At 40.2% G+C, this 13,514-nt stretch overlaps 1 long non-coding RNA gene across 1 annotated transcript; it reads right to left on the bottom strand.

Moving 5' to 3' along the window:
• Positions 1 to 369: 369 nt before the first annotated feature.
• Positions 370 to 9,064, bottom strand: LOC125323691. Its single transcript, XR_007202612.1, has 4 exons — positions 8,963 to 9,064; positions 7,563 to 7,656; positions 2,031 to 2,089; positions 370 to 1,906 (listed from the first exon to the last, which is right to left on the bottom strand). It is a non-coding gene; the product is annotated as an uncharacterized LOC125323691 (long non-coding RNA).
• Positions 9,065 to 13,514: the final 4,450 nt, after the last annotated feature.

A 13,514-nucleotide genomic window follows, 5' to 3' on the forward strand; every position in this document is an offset into this window, starting at 1 on the left:
GTCTTAACATGGGGAGACAGGTTTATCCTGGTTGAAAGCACATTTTGACTGGAAGAACCCTTCACCATGTTTATAAAACGGGGCCTTGCATGCAAGATGTAACCTTAGGCCTGTGTGAATTTGAAATGGGCAAACAATGTCATCTGCAACCATGTTTTTCATCTCTAAAGTGGAAAGCTAAAATCGACCTTAAAATATAAAACAAAGAAAGATAAAAATTCTAAGCAAAATAATTCTAGGCCTCAGCAGTAATATGTACAGTGCTTAAAACTTCCCTTTGCTCCAGATTGCTGTGTTTATAAATCAAAATTATATGTCCAGTGGGGAAAAGGGAAGTAAAACTGCTTCCAAATGAAAAAAGGACCAGTGATTAATTTCTGTTAAAATCATAATTGAAAATACAGAATGTACAAATGCTCTTGGTTTACTCTTGTTTTTATTTGTAACATTTGCTTTGTTGCAGTTAATATAATCAGGAGACTGAAAAAGAAACCATTTAAAGAAACCATTTACCACTATAAATCTTTCAACTATTTGAAAAATAATACACATTGCAGGCTTTCTGCACCCTATAAAATAGAGCTTCATCTTTACCAGGGATAAATGCACTTCCTTCGATTCCCTGATAGAACAGGCCCTTCCAGTATTTCATTTATTAAACAAAAAATATCTTTATTGACTGTAGTGTATAAACAATTCTGAAGAAACCCTAGTGAAATCTAATGAGGTATTTCCCTTTGCAGCATGACAAGGTTCAAATATGTGCATATGTGCTGTAAGGAAAATAAAATTGACTCTGACAATCAGATACCCCAGCGAGCTTCTATCTTTGCAACAAATGTGCTCTAAATTCCAATGTGCTTTGACAATCACCATTTATTTCAATGCATCCTCCCCAGACACTAATTCCTGAGAGCTAAATTCCCGTCTCGTGGAAGTCAGAGGGAGGTTGGCCTTAGGTATCAGTGTTGGAAAGATTTGATCCTTACTATGTTTAAAAGCAATCAGATGGATGCAAAATGAAAGGAAATGAATGCATTTACCACTTCAAGTTCCGAGGACATGGAAAAAGCATATGTCTGGTATTTTTATTTTGGAGTTCTCACATGCTGACAGAATAACAACTGCCCTTCACAAGTTAGCAAGATGCCTCCTCAAGGCCTTCACAGGCCATTTAGGGGTGCAGACAATTATCTTGCAGTGCAATAAGTCAGATTTGTCTCCCTAGGTATGACATGCCCTTCTGATAGTAAAATATTGCTCTCAGAAGTTCATCTGTGCTAGAGACTCTCCTAGGGTTTTGGCTAGACATAGAATGGAGATTCTTGGATTTAAAGATGTGCTGCAAACATAGCCCATTGCACCAAGAGGTGGATAAGACTCCCTGATGGATAGGGAAAACTTAAAGCAAAAGAAAAACAGAACTGTTGTGGGAGTCTCTGGACAAAAGGGGGACAATATGTGTGAAATGTGAAATGAGTCCTTTTGAAATTCAGTCACTCATGTGACTCTTATTATCAATAATGAGAAGCTATTAATAATGGTAACAAAGAGATAAGGCAACAAAAAGAAAGATAAGGACAACTATATTATCAAAGGTTAATTTAAAAAAATGTTTTAAATGTTAAATGTTGAAAATAAATATAGATTCACATGTTAAACTCATTTAAACATTTAAATAGGTATCACTGGTCTTTTGAGATGGTTGTGTACATCAGCAGGCTTAGGTCATGGGTTGAAGATAAAGACTAAGTCGTCAGATTAATGCCACGGAGCCAGTCATCCTATAACTCTGGGAAGTCATATCAGTGAAGGACAAAAATCTCTCAACTCCCAGTGACTTTGCCTTGCAGGATCAGCTCCTCACTTCCTCTGTGTGACATCCATGACTGGTCACAGCTCAGCACTGCAGGAAAAATTTTGGACATTTCCAGTCAATTCAGAGAATAAAAAAACCCCAAAAGAATTGTGATGAAACACCCTTCAGGCAATCCCACAAATTAGACAAAAAATAAAGAAATATTGCTTACTCTACATGTATCACATGGCCCTGGAGAAAATCCAGTTTTCAGGAAGAGAACCTGGATATCTGTGAAGAGGTGAAAATAGAGAAAAAACAGTTTTTGCCTTTTAATACAGAAAAAAGTCTTGAGCAGCTCTTGAAATGCAGTGGTGTGCTGTTGATTCCTATTTCATGGTTTTCATAAACTCTGAAGGGATGGTCCATGTGTCTACTCTTGCTCTACTATTGCTGTGCTGTTGAGACAACACATAAAAGGAAAAGTGTGACAACAAAGGAGGAGAGATTCCCTTTCTCAGATGTCATGTTAGTACCTCCAAGCAGCCTCTTCAGTTGAGGCCTCTTGTGTTTTATTTCTATCCCAGCTGTTCCTCAGAATGATTGGTGGAAAGGTGTGACTCCAAGGAAGGCTCGAATTGCTCCTCCAGATGTTTGGTTTATTATCTACATTTTAACATGGGCAAAGAGAAGACCTTTTGTGGCACAGCTCCAACATGTTGGTTCCATCCAGCAGAGTGCTGTGCACTGCACTGTTGGTCCCCTGCACTTATCTCAGACAAGCTGTGTAATTACTACATGCCTGACAACACTTCCCATTTCCTAGAACTGCTCCAGTTTAGAGTAAATTTCTTTTCGCAAAACTAGGAATTGGTAACACTTTCATCAAGTTGTTACCACCCACCAGGGGGACATGAGCTTGTGGAGTGGTAGCTCAGAATGATACCAGTTCCTTGTTGTACTTGCAAGTAGCTAAAAATCTTTTTGTGGGTGAGTTCTGGTTACTCAGGCTGACTTTTGCTGTGCAACTCGCACCAGGACATTAATAAGTATGCTGTGGATCGGGATGTGCTTGGCAGGTGTGACAGTAGAGATGCTTTTTCGGAGAGCTAAACAGAAATGCTTCATTTTTTCTCATAGCCAAAGCACAGATGAGGAACTGGGTGACAGAAAGATTGCGTGACTTAGCCAGGGTCATACAGGAAGATTGTGTCAGTGCTGGAAACTGAATGTGAAATTTCCAGCTCCCAGCTAGCTCGTTAATTATTTTATCATCTTCTGCCACAATAGGAAGATTGCTGAGAGTACAGTCATTCTTCAAATAACTTCTGGGAATGCTGAATGATTCCAAGTGTACATAAATACACAGGAAAAGAGTAGATTTGAAAAAGACATGTGATAAACATTGTACTCTAATCTGTATTTCCTCATCTATGTCTTCAAGAGGCCTGGTTGTAATGGTACTAACACTGCATATCAAAACCCATGGGTGGGAATCCAAAAACTCTGGAACGCTGCCTTCAATATGTTTTTATTGTCCTCTGTAGATGGTAATTTTTGCCCTCATAAGCTTGTGGCTTGTTTTTTATTTATCTGCAGCAACACTCCCCTCCCCCTGAAAATATCCTCTTATTTCTCATCTTCTACTAAACAAACCGCTCAAAAAAGTGAGAGCTTGTGGCACTGGTCAGCTTTGAAGGTGAAGCAGTTACTTCAGACTCCTACCTTAGCCAGCCTTCATATTATTTATTACTTTACATTTCCTTCTTGATGTTGCCACCTTAGTTTTGCTTTGCTTTAACATCATTGCCTACGCTTTTCTAAAGGTGAATCCATTCCAAATGTACTTGGTGCGGCTGTGCTTAACTGGCACTGTGTGCCAGTGGTTTCAACAGATTTGAAGTAGACTTGAAGTGTCATAAAACCAGAAAGGATGAGCAGACTATCCAGTCTGACTTTCTGTCAAGCCCCTACTGTAAAATTTCACTTACCAGTTCCATGACACCCAAAGCTCTTAACTAAATCTTTGGGATTTTTGGTAAACCAAACAAAGCCCTACAGAGACAGCCTTCTAATCAACACTCCTATTCAGCCACATTGTCTCTTGCTTTACCTTTTACTTTCATAGTTGTCTTTGCAGTGAAACAGTAATAAACAATGCACAAAGGCAGAAGAGTATCAGCTGAAAAAGGGTAACAAGTACTTGGACTGTGATATATGATACTCCCAAAAAAAAGTCAAAGCAATTTGGGGAAAAAATGGTATGATGAATTACAGGAAGTAGTAAATTACAGAAAAGTGTATTCTCTGCTACTTTTTCATAAATCCCTTGAAACTATTGTCATGAGATGATGATTAGAAATTTCACTAACACAGTGGTAGAAGCAGCCTGACTCAGAGACTGTATTTTTGGTTTTGTCTGCAAAACTTCCACTGTTGTATGTGTGGAAAGTCAAGAAAGTGTGTATATGTGAATTAACATTAATCCATGCAAACAACAAATAATTTAAACATCATTGTCATTTATCTTCAGATAAATTATTTGTAACTTACAAGCCAGATCCATAGAGCTGCACTCATATCGAGATCAAATTTGGCCTCCTATTTTCATTATAAGCCACAATTACACGTAGCTGAATAAAACTGTGTAAATAATTTACTCTATTGTATGCCTTCAATCTGCCAATGTTTCCTTGAACACAGTTTTTTATAGAAGCACCCTTGGCCATCTAAGTATAGCTACCAACCGAGATTTTACCAGTGCTGTCAATCCAACCTCTCACAATTTACTATGCTTTTATCTACTGTTGTGCCCTTTTGTAAACAGACAGAGGTTTACAGTTCAGTATTTACTTACTCGATCTCCCATGCAGCAATGAACTCAAGTAGATAGTCCTTAACATGCATTTCTGCTGGGGTCTGAAAGGCAAGTCGGCAGGGCTTTGTCTATTTACATGGCACAAAACTCCTACCAGAGAGGTGCCTTCTGCATGACAGTAGATTCCCCATTTTCCCTCTGTTTATTTTCACCCTTCAGGATCTTATACAGTGCTCCCCAAAAAGGACAGAAAGACACCTATTCACTAACTGGGTTTTCTGTCAGGCTCCAGGAAAATGGGGAAGGCATATTGATTTTTCGGTTTGCTGTTAAGACACATTTTGGAACTCTGTGGTTTTGGCTGACACTGTAGCCTTGGCAGGGGGTTCAACCTGCAAAATTAAAACCTAAAATGTGCCACTTCCCCAACTCACTGCTGTTCATTGCTCATACCAGGAGTGCTGTGGTTCTCCGACACAGTAGCCGGCAGCCACCCCAGGCAGATTTTCAGCTGCTGCCGTGGCTGCTCCAGACCCAGCCCACTGCATGTCTGCCTTGCAGCCTCCAACACCAGTTCAACACTGCATTCAAGATGATGGCAGCAAGTGTGTGGTCTGTCACAGACAAAAAATAATTTTAATACATTCTATTTTTGTGAAGGAGGAGATCTCTGGTATTTCTCGCATCAAAATTCCAGCCAGCTCCCAGCTTCTCCTGAAACATTTCACTTCACTGACTCTTAAATGACTGAGCACAAGACAATGCCCACAATAGCATTTCCAAATCTAAGTGCCAATGCTGAGATCCTGGGAGAGGTTGATGGGAATTATGCCCTTAACTTCCCCCCTCCAGTGAGACATGACCACATAATTTGCATTCCTACAGCAATCTCACCTCAATTCCATGTCTGTCACTTGTAGGCAACAAAACCTCAAATCCAGCGCTTCGCTCAAGCTTATGCTTAATTTATAATTATATGAGTGTTCTGATTGCAGTCCCTGCCACAGCCTGAGCCTCTCATATCACCTGTTATTTTAACAGTGCTGGTTAAATTTCAAAGCCAGGCAACCAAAGAAATTAAAAGTATGGTTTTCACAAAAGCTCCAGCTGGTTCTCTTTAAAAATGAGGCTACTTGCAATGCATGTCTAAATAAGGATTATAGTGGGTTGCTATGGGCACCAAAATTTGGAGATGTTGGCCTAAATGACTTAGATAAGGAGAAGTGTTTTTTACATGAGGTGTTAAATAAAACTCTTGAGTTTCAATAAATAAACACAGCTATTTAGGAAGTGGTGACAATGTGCAATCTGCAAAAATGGGAAGCCTCCGAGGTGCTGTGGTAATAATGCAGTTACTTGAAGCACATTGAAGATACAAATATCTCTGTGGTTTTTTATTTGCTTCCACTCTTTGAGTCATTCTGAGAAACTTCACAAAGCTGTGCACATTCCAGTTATGGCCAAAGCATGATGCACTCCTCACTGCGTACAAAAAGCTTTGCTCCAGAAGACTGCAGCGTGGGCTGAGAAGAAGTCTTTTCCAGGCACCGGAAAATGCAGATTTGAAGCACAATGTAATGGAGAACTTTGTTTCATGTGTATAAAAGAAGAAGAAAGGCAAGCATTCTTGACACAAAGAGACAATTAAAAAAATAGGGAAGTAGCTACTCTCAAGACTGAAGCATTTCTGTGATAACATGTGCTGCTGAAGTCACCAAAATGTGGTGGTGGTGATGGTGTGGCTTTGTCCTATCTGGGGAGAGGCTGCTTTGAGAGTAATATTTTAAGTATTTATTACAATCCCTCAGAGGGTTTACCTGAACCAAAATTAGTTAATGAAACAACAGTTCAAAATAATTTTGCATCTCCTCATTTTGAAAATCAAGGATTGGATCCATTAATTTAACAGATTAAATTAAATTAATTTCCAGAAGCTACTCAAGACCAAGGTGACACTGGAAAGGAGATGATTCTGCTCTAGAAGATTCAAAGACAGAAGAAAACTAGATACAAATATCTTTAAATAAAGCAAGCCACCAAAACAATAAACATGGTTTAGTTTATATTACTTAAAAAAAGATTTTTTTTTTTTTTGCTCTGGATGCACTGTGAAGCAGCTGTCTAGTTAGTGATCAGGATTGTTAGATTATAGATCTAGATCTGCACAAAATCAGCTGCCAAGTGCTTCCTAATGCCTTGTTTTACTCAAGGCCACCAAAAAACCCCCAAACAACTCATAAGTATATCCAAGAATCATGGGTAAAATAATCAGCACAAGAAGAGATGCTCATGATCATTACTAAAACCCAGTATTTCCATTCTAGTTTACTGAGGTCCACAAGACCCTTCAAATCTAGTCAGAGTTTGCATTAGAGGTCTGACCATGCCTGCTCCTGCTCCTGTCAGTTATTCAGGCTTTTTCTAGCTTTCCCAAGGGAAGTTGCTAAACACTCCCAACAAAGTCTGACTCTTCCCTCACTTTTCTGTGAGCCATCCATCTTCCAGCAAGCTCCATGCTGATACATCCCTGAGGTCGTCCATAACCCCAGAAAGAGCCCAAGGCTGCCATGCACATACAGGAATCTGCCTGGGGAAGGCAGGGTGGTGGCAGGAGGAGGGTCTCACAGGTCATTTAAAAGACCAGCTTGGGGGATGCCTTTGAACCTAAAAGGAAATGCACTCCTGTGTAGGCAGGTTAATATCCAAGTTTGCAGAGGAGCTCAATTCCCAAAACCTTATTAGTAGCAGTGCTAAGTACCACACAGCATTTCAGTGAAACACCAGGAAACTTCTTCAGATAACAAAGCCCAAGCCTAATTTTCAGTGCTTGCTGGACCAGGCCCAAAAGCTGAAATAAAGGCCTGACCCCTGTGGCATACACGTGACCCATTCCTCTGACAGCTTGTGGAGGAAAAGGCTGGAGGTATTGAGCACGTCAACACTTACCTAGGTTTGGAGGGCAGGGTGCTTTCCCATAATCAGAGGGAAGTGTTGGAATGTGTTGTTGCTATGTTTTTTAAGTCCTTTTGAAACCGTGGCCCTAAGGAAATGAGGAAATACTGAGGATGAGGTTACATTGTTATTATTATTTCACATTTTTTGAACACAGGATTATATGGCTGGATTCATATTATATTAGCTTTCTAAATCTTTAAAAACACAGGGCCTACAGTGCACACTCAATGCTTTATTCATTAAATTAATGTATTTCTATTTTTAAAAAATTCTGTCTATCTAGCAAGCATTCCTTTTTTGCTCTCTCTTGCTCTCATACTCCTTGTAATATTTTTGTCTGAAAATACACATGTGTAATCTTTTATAAATAAAAAAAATTAATTTTTGAGTAATAAATCAGTTTTCTGTGCTTTCCTTAATTTTTGACTTGATGTTAACAGCCAGGCTCTGACCAGGTTTCCCAACACTCTAATAGAATGAGGAGACATTGCCTTACAAACAAGTGGGATCAGTCCCTTCAGACATCCAAGTGGCTGTCCTGTTTTCCAGAGATGCATTATCCACACAGGAATGTGTTTCCAGGTGCTTCAAGTAAAAGAGGTAAGAAAGGCATGTTTCCCCTGAGACAGGGAGCCTGAGCCTACATCCACATAGATCAACTTATGTGATTATCAGGTTTGTTGACTACAGTGGAATTGTTCCTGAACTGTGACACTCTCAGGAAGATCAGAGAAAGGCTCATTAGGTTTGCTGTTCCCTAAATCCCAGCGCAAGAAAGATTATGATATTGCAACCACAAGAAAGAATGTGTTTGCCACAATGACACTGCATTGTCTCTCCTTCTGGTATTTTTCTAATGCAGATATTAAACATTCCTGTACTGATTTCTGAAATAATATCTTCATATATGTATTTATTTTTAAAAAAACTCTTACATGTGTTTTATAGTGTACAGTACATGGCAGAAAAGAGTTGGAGAATCACCTCACTAATGTTAATTAGCCACTCTGGCCCTGTTTCTCTTTAATGGAAGACCAGACTTGGTTGACTGCCTTAAAACATTTCAATGCTGTTGCTGTATCTTCAGGTAGCTGCAGGGATAAATGGAAATGACAAAATATATCAGGTCTTTCTTCTGACAACTGGCCTAGGAGCTGTTAGAGATCATCGCTTTTCTGCCCTAAGATGTACAGGCTTACAGGGCAAGAAGACTTGCCCCCTTGGATATCTCTTTTTCTTCCTTTCTGACTATTGTCTTATCCTTCTGACAGCTGTATTTGTCCTGGTTTGACTCCTTTTCTCCAGTTCCCAGGATTGCCATCACTAGAAAATTTCAATTTTCTGACAGCTCACCATCCATCCCACCAGAAACACATTTCTTCAAAAATCACCTTTTTCTTCACACATTTTCAAAGATGAGTGAGACAGTGCAAACTAGTTGACTTCTGACTGCCATCACAGTATTTCCTCAACAGTCCTTAGGCAACCACCTTTTTAAAACACTGTAAATAAAAAAGAAATTGTTAAGATGATTTCTAGATTCCAAATAATTGTCCAGTACTGTACATCATGTCCAAAATGCCATAATAAGGTACACTCCATGTTGCTGGAACAAGAACTACATGCACAAGTTGATGCTCCTGCCCAGCAGAATTTCCTCCATAATACATGGGAAATTTCACAACATCCAGAGGAATCACTTCTCCACTCTGCTGTTCCTTGAATAGCTACTGAATAAACTCCTTGACTCATCCCTGTGAGCTGAGCGAAGAGGACGCCCAAGGAGCACTGGAGTGCAATGCTGTGCCAAGCACCCTTTACTCTGTGTCACAATGGCCTCTAGTGGATTAGCAGCAATTGACAGACAGTTGTATCATCCACCCCCACCTAAATTTCCTTTATGGTTTCCTTCGGGGTTAAGGGAGGGCACCATGCAGACACGTGCACCTGCTGCATTTAAAGTCAGAGCTGCAGCAGGGGTGTCACAGAAAGGAAACTACTGTCTTCTCCCAGATGCTTTATCATATCCCCTCTTGCTTTATCAATAGAGGACAACTATCTTCTTAATGAAAAAGAAAATAAAATAACAAATTCATTTCTAACAGGCTTAGTTGGCTTTGACTCCTGCTGTTTTTAAGGTTGTCTGATGCAATTCCATTGGTATTGCTTCTTTGGGTTTGTTAAGAACAATGAGTACAAATTGAAGAGATGAGGAAAAATTCAACGGAGAATGTGTTTTGAAGTCAGCAAATGCCTTTCACAATACTGGCTTTTAAAGGTCCACTGTTTTGTTTGTGTAATTTATGCTTCCTGCTTCCTAAAACACCCTGCCTTATCACTGGAGGTTTTGTGCTGCTATTTGTCTGGTAATGACAGAGCACGGAAAACGTTGCCAGACAGATTCATCCTGAACTTCTACCTGTTAATCTTCCTTTCAGGAGTCAGCATGGACTTGTTTTTCAATAGTGGTTCACCCAGGGTACAACCAGCACCACCCCCACCTCCAGAGAGCTGCCACAAGAGTAGCTGAGACTGGGCATAAACAATCTTGAGGAACTTTCTAATATGGGTTAGGGAAAATAATGGCAACTTTTCAGAAAGAAAAGTTGAGTGAGCAAGCCCCTGATTGTCAAGGTCCAACCTGATCAGCTACTGCAGTGAGGAAGGTTTTTCTCCCCTCAAAATGCAGTACGACATTCCAATGCACCTGGTATGCTTACACAGAAACAGAGAAGAGAAACCCTGTTTTTTTAAAAAAAGAGAATGCTTTATCATTAGCTTCACTGAGGTCTTTGAAGGCATTAATCAGTCTTCTTGCAAGATACCAACGTGACTGAAAGAAAGGAGAACTAAGCTGCTGCTTTTGCAGTGGTGTCTCCTTTCTTTGGCTGCAGGATCTCTCAGCTTGTTCTTAGAAGTTTGAGGTACAAGTCAAGGTGAAGTGTTGTCCTCTGAAGAACTGTGTATAATCCCTCCCACAGCACTGCCCACAAAGCTCAACACCAGGGATTTCCTATGGGCAAATCGACCATACAACTGGAAGAGGGAGCAGCAACCTCCTTTAGGAACTCCTGGAGCTTGGTGTAGTTTATAGTGCCTTGTAGGCACACTCAGGCAGAGCTCAGTCTTACGCAAAGACCTCTGCATTGTTCAGATTCAGGCAATCATCTACAGAAAAAGGCAAGCCCTTAAGGAAAAATGGCTTTTATCTTGGCTTCAGGAGCATGGAGGGGCTAACAGTTCACCAGCAGCTGCTCCTGTTCCACAGTGGTCGTGATGGACACAAGGAAAGGCAAGATGATTCCACTGCCTCTTTTCCTTGGTAGTTTGTCTGGCTTATAGAAGGTGGTTTTCATTCCTGTGCAACATGCTTAGATGTAGGAGCCAGTATAAACACTTGTAGGTGAAGCATCTGATGTGAGAAACCCCTTACAACAGGTATATTGGCAGGGAACATTTTCACAGACCTATGTCCTGGGGGAACTTGCTCTAGCACAGATGTTCTCTATTTCCAGACATCCTGGGAATCCCTCAGAGCACATGAGGGTCCTGGTGTGAGTCAGTACATGGACCAGCATTTGGACTCTGCAAAGAAGGCTGCCATGCAACACAACTCCTTTAGACACCTCAGATTGCTTGCAAATGAGAGAAGCTTAACTACTTTGAGCAGTTATGCTCCCGTGTTTGGCTGTTTTGCTATTGAGACAAGTTCTGTGTTCTGCTTTACCAAGGAAATGAAAAACCTAAAGCCTTAATTTTCTATCAGAGGGCCTCCACAGCAAAAAGATAGAAGAGGAGAAACAGAAAACACACAATACAAAGGCAGGCTTGTGTCTTTGCTGAATATTTTCATTGTTTTCCCTGGGGGGCCAGTGGGTTTTTACACACAGCACTAGCACATTTCATTTTGACAACGAGTCAGACTTTCCAAGTCACTACACCTTTCACAACACACTGCAAACTGTCAGTGTGGTAACTTCCTTAAGTTTAATGAAGTTACCTTATGAAATCTCTTGACAGAGCTGGTCAAAAACAAAAACAACCAAGAAAAAAAGAAAAAAAAAAAAAAGAAAAAAAGTCTTATGGCTACTCAAAAAATAAGAGGAGTCCCTAATGAAATGTGATACATGCAATCTGGAAAACTTTTGAGGGGAGAAGGAAGAGTTGTGTGCTGACAAATGGTGCAAACTTCTGGCTAAGATTAGATTTCTGCAGGCTGGATTTAGATAACTGGCTCAATTTTCCAATTCACTGAATGCCTGCCATCTCCCAGAATTGGCCTCCCAAGCCACAGGTAGATCACTAAGCTTGTGAAATCCAGGCACTAAATTGGAGCCTAAATAAAGTTCCAGGGCCGATATGTTCTAGAAGGCTCAAAGAATTGTTGCTATTTGAAGCCTAAATCTCTGGGAGGTCTTTTTGCACAGCCCCAGAACTGTTTCTAAGCACCCATTTTAAAAAAATCGAAGTCAGTCTAAATTTTTTTTATGGTAGCCACAGGATGAGTGTAGAGTGGTATCTTACCATTCACCGTACAGCTGAAGAAATTCCAGGATAACAGTGACCAAAATGAAAGCATGTCTGTCAGTGACTAAAAGCAGAGACACACACTTAGACCAGATTAAAAAAACATATATAATTTAAGGATTAGCAGGCTAGCAGAGTTGGAAGGATTTCAAGCTCTTTACTGGGCTCAGGAGGAAATCTCTTTTAATATTCTGTGTCATTCAGAAGTAGTCAAGGATTAGTGGTTTCAGAGGAACAGGTCAATACTGATGCATGAAAATGCTGAGGAAGGTCAGCACTGTTTGTCCTGGGTGCTGCAGAAAGGAGCAGGAATTGTATTTTTATCTGTACTGTTTGAAGCCAAAAAGAATGTGTAAAAGGAGAGACTCTTTCTGACAAGCTTTGTTTAAACTGGAACTTCGTTAATTTACAGATGTCTATGCTGAGAAAATCTGCTGCCTGCTATTCAGTGGTTTTTTGATGTTCTCTCCATTATGGTCTATTTTATTTTTTTCTGTAACTTTGTGTCGATTATTCCTACACAAGAGATAATCTGGGTAAATCCATGTTTTGATCACTTAAGGACTGTTCGTGTGCCAGATCTCCTTCTCCTCCTTGTTGCCTTCAACAACAGCAGGTCCAGGGCCCTGTTCATTAAAAGCTGGTTGAAAACTTCTAGCAAAGAGGAACTTTAAAACAAACAAACTCAGGGACAGTACTTGAGGTTGCTAGCAAATTAAATACGGTTTTGGTTTTTTGGAGGTTTTTGTTTTGTTTTCAGTAATTGAAACAGCAGGGCTTGATAGGCTGCTTTTTCTGGTCTTTGACTGTGGATGATTTTGCTGAAATAAAAAAAGTATGCATTTTTTCAGAGAAAAAGAAATTTAATTTCCTGAACAGTTCTATAAATGATTGCAGATCCTGATCTGGGCTAGAGAAAAGCCCTTTGGACTAGTCAGGCACAAGCGGAGAACTGAGCCATCTTCCTGATAAAGTCCACTCAGATCTTGGCAGGTGGTTTGTGTACCTGAAAATCAATCCCACACTCTCAAGTTTTTATGTACCAGCTAGTGAAACCAAGAATACCATGTTTCTCTTAAAAATCTTGTGCTTACACTTAATCTCTGTTGCAGTAATAGCTGCTAGGAGGGGGAAGGAGAGGTTAACAGATGAGCACGTATCAAAAATGGCTTTGAAGAAGGCACGATTGAAGCCCTCATTCTGTGCTGCTGAAGTTTGCAGGAACCCAGCTGAGGGGGATGGAGATGGAGGCATTAAAATCATGATCAGCAAAGTCGAATTTCACTGTGCTCAGGAGGCAGAGCTTTTTTAAATCTGGAGGAAAAGTAAGGGGAAGGAGACAAGAAATTCTATGAGTTACTGAGTAAGGTGCAGCTCTCACTTTGCAGCTCTGTATTGCTTGAATCTATGAATTTA

Source organism: Corvus hawaiiensis, chromosome 3 (genome assembly GCF_020740725.1).
Source record: "Corvus hawaiiensis isolate bCorHaw1 chromosome 3, bCorHaw1.pri.cur, whole genome shotgun sequence".
Lineage (NCBI taxonomy): Eukaryota > Metazoa > Chordata > Aves > Passeriformes > Corvidae > Corvus > Corvus hawaiiensis.